Source organism: Carcharodon carcharias (genome assembly GCF_017639515.1).
Source record: "Carcharodon carcharias isolate sCarCar2 chromosome 38 unlocalized genomic scaffold, sCarCar2.pri SUPER_38_unloc_20, whole genome shotgun sequence".
NCBI lineage: Eukaryota > Metazoa > Chordata > Chondrichthyes > Lamniformes > Lamnidae > Carcharodon > Carcharodon carcharias.
The window spans coordinates 247,930-254,796 of record NW_024470787.1 but is presented as its reverse complement, the minus strand read 5'-3'; positions in this window follow the sequence as shown (position 1 = coordinate 254,796).

Here is a 6,867-nt window from a genome sequence, read left to right as displayed (position 1 = left end):
GTCAGGAGTGTGTGTGTGTGAGTGAGTGTTAGAGCACACAGTGAGGAGTGTGTGTGTGAGTGTGTGTGTGAGAGTGTTAGAGCACACAGTCAGGTGTGAGTGAGTGTGTGTGCATGTTAGAGCACAAAGTCAGGAGTGAGTGTGTGTGAGTGAGTGTTACAGCACACAGTCAGGTGTGTGTGTGTGTGTGTGTGTGTGTGTGTGTGTTAGAGCTCAGAGTCAGGAGAGTGTGTGTGAGTGAGTGTTAGAGCACACAGTCAGGAGTGAGTGAGTGTGTGTGAGTGTTAGAGCACACAGTCAGGAGTGAGTGAGTGTGTGTGAGTGTTAGAGCACACAGTCAGGAGTGAGAGTGTGTGAGTGCTGGAGCACACAGTCAGGAGTGTGCCTGTGTGCGTTAGAGCGCACACTCAGGAGTGAGTGAGTGTGTGGGAGTGAGTGTTAGAGCACACAGTCAGGAGTGAGTGTGTGTGAGTGTTAGAGCACACAGTCAGGAGAGAGTGAGTGTGTGTGAGTGTTAGAGCACACAGTCAGGAGTGAGTGAGTGTGTGTGAGTGTTAGAGCACACAGTCAGGAGAGAGTGTGAGCGAGTGTTAGAGCACACAGCCAGAAGTGAGTGTGTGTGAGTGTAAGAGCACACAGTCAGGAGCGAGTGAGTGTTTGTGAGTGTTAGAGCACACAGTCAGGAGTGAGTGTGTGTGAGTGTTTGAGCGCACAGTCAGGTGTGAGTGAGTGTGTGTGAGTGTTAGAGCACACAGTCAGTAGTGAGTGAGGGTGTGTGAGTGTTAGAGCGCACAGTCAGGAGTGAGTGTGTGTGAGTGTTGGAGCACACAGTCAGGAGTGTGTGTGAGTGAGTGTTAGAGCACACTGTCAGGAGTGTTTGTGTGAGAGTGTGTGAGAGTGTTAGAGCACACAGTCAGGTGTGAGTGAGTGTGTGTGAGTGTTAGAGCACACAGTCAGGAGTGTGTGTGTGAGTGAGTGTTAGAGCACAAAGTCTGGAGTGAGTGAGTGTGTGTGAGTGTTAGAGCACACAGTCAGGAGTGAGTGAGTGTGTGTGAGTGTTAGAGCGAACAGTCAGGCTTAAGTGAGTGTGTGTGAGTGTTAGAGCACACAGTCAGGAGTGTGTGTGTGTGAGTGAGTGTTAGAGCACACAGTCAGGAGTGTGTGTGTGAGTGTGTGTGTGAGAGTGTTAGAGCACACAGTCAGGTGTGAGTGAGTGTGTGTGCATGTTAGAGCACACAGTCAGGAGTGAGTGTGTGTGAGTGAGTGTTACAGCACACAGTCAGGTGTGTGTGTGTGGGTGTGTGAGTGTTAGAGCTCATAGTCAGGAGAGTGTGTGTGAGTGAGTGTTAGAGCACACAGTCAGGAGTGAGTGAGTGTGTGTGAGTGTTAGAGCACACAGTCAGGCTTAAGTGAGTGTGTGTGAGTGTTAGAGCACACAGTCAGGAGTGTGTGTGTGTGAGTGAGTGTTAGAGCACACAGTCAGGAGTGTTTGTGTGAGTGTGTGTGAGAGTGTTAGAGCACACAGTCAGGTGTGAGTGAGTGTGTGTGAGTGTTAGAGCACACAGTCAGGAGTGTGTGTGTGAGTGAGTGTTAGAGCACAAAGTCTGGAGTGAGGGAGTGTGTGTGAGTGTTAGAGCACACAGTCAGGAGTGAGTGAGTGTGTGTGAGTGTTAGAGCACACAGTCAGGAGTGAGTGTGTGTGAGTGTTAGAGCACACAGTCAGGAGTGAGTGTGTGTGAGTGTTAGAGCACACAGTCAGGAGTGAGTGTGTGTGAGTGTTAGAGCACACATTCAGGAGTGAGTGAGTGTGTGTGAGTGTTAGAGCACAAAGTAAGGAGTGAGTGAGTGTGTGTGAGTGTTAGAGCACACAGTCAGGAGTGAGTGGGTGTGAGTGTTACAGCGCACAGTCAGGAGTGGGTGAGTGTGTGTGAGTGTTAGAGCAAACAGTCAGGAGTGAGTGAGTGTGAGTGTTAGAGCACACAGTCAGGAGTGAGTGTGTGTGAGTGTTAGAGCACACAGTCAAGACTGAGTGTGTGTGTGGGTGAGTGTTAGAGCACACAGTCAGGAGTGTGTGTGTGTGAGTGTTAGAGCACACTGTCAGGAGTGAGTGAGTGTGTGTGATAGAGCACACAGCCAGGAGTCAGTGTGTGTGTGTGAGTGTTAGAGCACACAGTCAGGAATGAGTGAGTGTTAGAGCACACAGTCAGGAGTGAGTGAGTGTGTGTGAGTGTTAGAGCACACATTCAGGAGTGAGTGTGTGAGTGTTAGAGCACACAGTCAGGAGTCAGCGTGTGTGTGTGAGTGTTAGAGCACACAGTCAGGAATGAGTGAGTGTGAGGGAGTGTTAGAGCACACAGTCAGGAGTGAGTGTGTGTATGTTAGTGTTAGAGAACACAGTCAGGAGTGAGTGTGTGTGAGTGAGTGTTAGAGCACACATTCAGGAGTGAGTGTGTGTGAGTGTTAGAGCACACAGTCAGGAGTCTGTGTGTGTGTGTGTGTGTGAGTGTTAGAGCACACAGTCAGGAATGAATGAGTGTGAGTGAGTGTTAGAGCACACAGTCAGGACTTAGTGAGTGTGTGAGTGTTAGAGCACACAGTCAGGAGTGAGTGTGTGTGATTGCTGGAGCACACAGTCAGGAGTGAGTGAATGTGTGAGTGTTAGAGCACACAGTCAGGAGTGAGTGAGTGTGTGTGAGTGTTAGAGCACACAGTCAGGAGTGAGTGAGTGTGTGTGAGTGTTAGAGCACACAGTAAGGTGTGAGTGTGTGTGAGTGTTAGAGCACACAGTCAGGAGTGAGTGAGTGTGTGTGAGTGTTAGAGCACACAGTTAGGAGTGAGTGAGTGTGTGTGATTGTTTGAGCACACAGTCAGGAGTGAGTCTGTGTGAGTGTTAGAGCGCACAGTCAGGTGTGAGTGAGTGAGGGTGTGTGAATTTTAGAGCACACAGTCAGGAGTGAGTGTGTGTGAGTGTTGGAGCACACAGTCAGGAGTGTGTGTGAGTGAGTGTTAGAGCACACTGTCAGGAGTGAGTGTGTGTGAGTGTTAGAGCACACAGTCAGGACTAAGTGAGTGTGTGTGTTAGAGCACACAGTCAGGAGTCAGTGTGTGTGTGTGTGAGTGTTAGAGCACACAGTCAGGAGTGAGTGAGTGTGAGTGAGTGTTAGAGCACACAGTCAGGAGTGAGTGAGTGTGTGTGTGTTAGAGCACACAGTCAGTAGTGAGTGTGTGCATGTTAGTGTTAGAGCACAAAGTCAGGAGTGAGTGTGTGTGTGTGAGTGTTAGAGCACACAGTCAGGAGTGAGTGTGTGTGAGTGTTAGAGCACACAGTCAGGAGTGAGTGTGTGTGTGTGAGTGTTGGAGCACACAGTCAGGAATGAGTGTGTGAGAGTGTTAGAGCACAGAGTCAGGAGTGAGTGGGTGTGTGTGAGTGTTAGAGCACACATTCAGGAGTGAGTGTGTATGAGTGTTAGAGCACACAGTCCGGAGTGAGTGTGTGTGAGTGTTAGAGCACACAGTCAGGAGTGAGTGAGTGTGTGTGAGTGTTAGAGCACACAGTCAGGAATGAGTGTGTGACAGTGTTAGAGCACAGAGTCAGGAGTGAGTGAGTGTGTGTGAGTGTTAGAGCATACAGTCAGGAATGAGTGAGTGTGTGTGAGTGTTGGAGCACACATTCAGGAGTGAGTGAGTGTGTGTGAGTGTTAGAGCACAAAGTAAGGAGTGAGTGAGTGTGTGTGAGTGTTAGAGCACACAGTCATGAGTGAGTGTGTGTGTGAGCGTTAGAGCACACAGTCAGGAGTGAGTGTGTGTGAGTGTTAGAGCACACAGTTAGGAGTGAGTGGGTGTGAGTGTTACAGTGCACAGTTAGGAGTGAGTGAGTGTGTGTGAGTGTTAGAGCAAACAGTCAGGAGTGAGTGAGTGTGAGTGTTAGAGCACACAGTCAGGAGTGAGTGTGTGTGAGTGTTAGAGCACACAGTCATGAGTGAGTGTGTGTGTGAGTGTTAGAGCACACAGTCAGGAGTGAGTGTGTGTGAGTGTTAGAGCACACAGTTAGGAGTGAGTGGGTGTGAGTGTTACAGCGCACAGTCAGGAGTGAGTGAGTGTGTGTGAGTGTTAGAGCAAACAGTCAGGAGTGAGTGAGTGTGAGTGTTAGAGCACACAGTCAGGAGTGAGTGTGTGTGAGTGTTAGAGCACACAGTCAAGACTGAGTGTGTGTGTGGGTGAGTGTTAGAGAACACAGTCAGGAGTGTGTGTGTGTGAGTGTTAGAGCACACTGTCAGGAGTGAGTGAGTGTGTGTGATAGAGCACACAGTCAGGAGTCAGTGTGTGTGTGTGAGTGTTAGAGCACACAGTCAGGAATGAGTGAGTGTTAGAGCACACAGTCAGGAGTGAGTGAGTGTGTGTGAGTGTTAGAGCACACAGTCAGGAGTCAGCGTGTGTGTGTGAGTGTTAGAGCACACAGTCAGGAATGAGTGAGTGTGAGGGAGTGTTAGAGCACACAGTCAGGAGTGAGTGTGTGTATGTTAGTGTTAGAGAACACAGTCAGGAGTGAGTGTGTGTGAGTGAGTGTTAGAGCACACATTCAGGAGTGAGTGTGTGTGAGTGCTAGAGCACACAGTCAGGAGTCTGTGTCTGTGTGTGTGTGAGTGTTAGAGCACACAGTCAGGAATGAATGAGTGTGAGTGAGTGTTAGAGCACACAGTCAGGACTTAGTGAGTGTGTGAGTGTTAGAGCACACAGTCAGGAGTGAGTGAGTGTGTGTGAGTGTTAGAGCACACAGTTAGGAATGAGTGAGTGTGAGTGAGTGTTAGAGCACACAGTCAGGAGTGAGTGAGTGTGTGTGAGTGTTAGAGCACACAGTCAGTAGTGAATGTGTGTATGTTAGTGTTAGAGCACACGGTCAAGAGTGAGTCTGTGTGTGTGAGTGTTAGAGCACACAGTCAGGAGTGAGTGTGTGCGAGTGTTAGAGCACACAGTCAGGCTTAAGTGAGTGTGTGTGAGTGTTAGAGCACACAGTCAGCAGTGTGTGTGTGTGTGTGAGTGTTAGAGCACACAGTCAGGAGTGAGTGTGTGTGAGTGTTAGAGCACACAGTCAGGAGTGAGTGAGTGTGTGTGAGTGTTGGAGCACACAGTCAGGAATGAGTGTGTGAGAGTGTTAGAGCACAGAGTCAGGAGTGAGTGGGTGTGTGTGAGTGTTAGAGCACACATTCAGGAGTGAGTGTGTATGAGTGTTAGAGCACACAGTCAGGAGTGTGTGTGTGTGTGTGAGAGTTAGAGCACACAGTCAGGAGTGTGTGTGTGTGTGAGAGTTAGAGCACACAGTCAGGACTGAGTGTGTGTGTGTGAGTGTTAGAGCACACAGTCAGGAGTGAGTGTGTATGAGTGTTAGAGCACACAGTCAGGAGTGTGTGTGTGTGTGTGAGAGTTAGAGCACACAGTCAGGAGAGTGTGTGTGTGTGAGTGTTAGAGAACACAGTCAGGAGTGAGTGTGTGTGAGTGAGTGTTAGAGCACACATTCAGGAGTGAGTGTGTGTGTGTTAGAGCACACAGTCAGGAGTCTGTGTGTGTGTGTGTGTGTGAGTGTTAGAGCACACAGTCAGGAATGAATGAGTGTGAGTGAGTGTTAGAGCACACAGTCAGGACTTAGTGAGTGTGTGAGTGTTACAGCACACAGTCAGGAGTGAGTGTGTGTGATTGCTGGAGCACACAGTCAGGAGTGAGTGAATGTGTGAGTGTTAGAGCACACAGTCAGGAGTGAGTGAGTGTGTGTGAGTGTTAGAGCACACAGTCAGGAGTGAGTGAGTGTGTGTGAGTGTTAGAGCACACAGTAAGGTGTGAGTGTGTGTGAGTGTTAGAGCACACAGTCAGGAGTGAGTGAGTGTGTGTGAGTGTTAGAGCACACAATCAGGAGTGAGTGAGTGTGTGTGATTGTTTGAGCACACAGTCAGGAGTGAGTCTGTGTGAGTGTTAGAGCGCACAGTCAGGTGTGAGTGAGTGAGGGTGTGTGAATTTTAGAGCACACAGTCAGGAGTGAGTGTGTGTGAGTGTTGGAGCACACAGTCAGGAGTGTGTGTGAGTGAGTGTTAGAGAACACTGTCAGGAGTGAGTGTGTGTGAGTGTTAGAGCACACAGTCAGGACTAAGTGAGTGTGTGTGTTAGAGCACACAGTCAGGAGTCAGTGTGTGTGTGTGAGTGAGTGTTAGAGCACACAGTCAGGAGTGAGTGAGTGTGAGTGAGTGTTAGAGCACACAGTCAGGAGTGAGTGAGTGTGTGTGTGTTAGAGCACACAGTCAGTAGTGAGTGTGTGCATGTTAGTGTTAGAGCACAAAGTCAGGAGTGAGTGTGTGTGTGTGAGTGTTAGAGCACACAGTCAGGAGTGAGTGTGTGTGAGTGTTAGAGCACACAGTCAGGAGTGAGTGAGTGTGTGTGAGTGTTAGAGCACACAGTCAGGAATGAGTGTGTGACAGTGTTAGAGCACAGAGTCAGGAGTGAGTGAGTGTGTGTGAGTGTTAGAGCATACAGTCAGGAATGAGTGAGTGTGTGTGAGTGTTGGAGCACACATTCAGGAGTGAGTGAGTGTGTGTGAGTGTTAGAGCACAAAGTAAGGAGTGAGTGAGTGTGTGTGAGTGTTAGAGCACACAGTCATGAGTGAGTGTGTGTGTGAGCGTTAGAGCACACAGTCAGGAGTGAGTGTGTGTGAGTGTTAGAGCACAGTTAGGAGTGAGTGGGTGTGAGTGTTACAGTGCACAGTCAGGAGTGAGTGAGTGTGTGTGAGTGTTAGAGCAAACAGTCAGGAGTGAGTGAGTGTGAGTGTTAGAGCACACAGTCAGGAGTGAGTGTGTGTGAGTGTTAGAGCACACAGTCAAGACT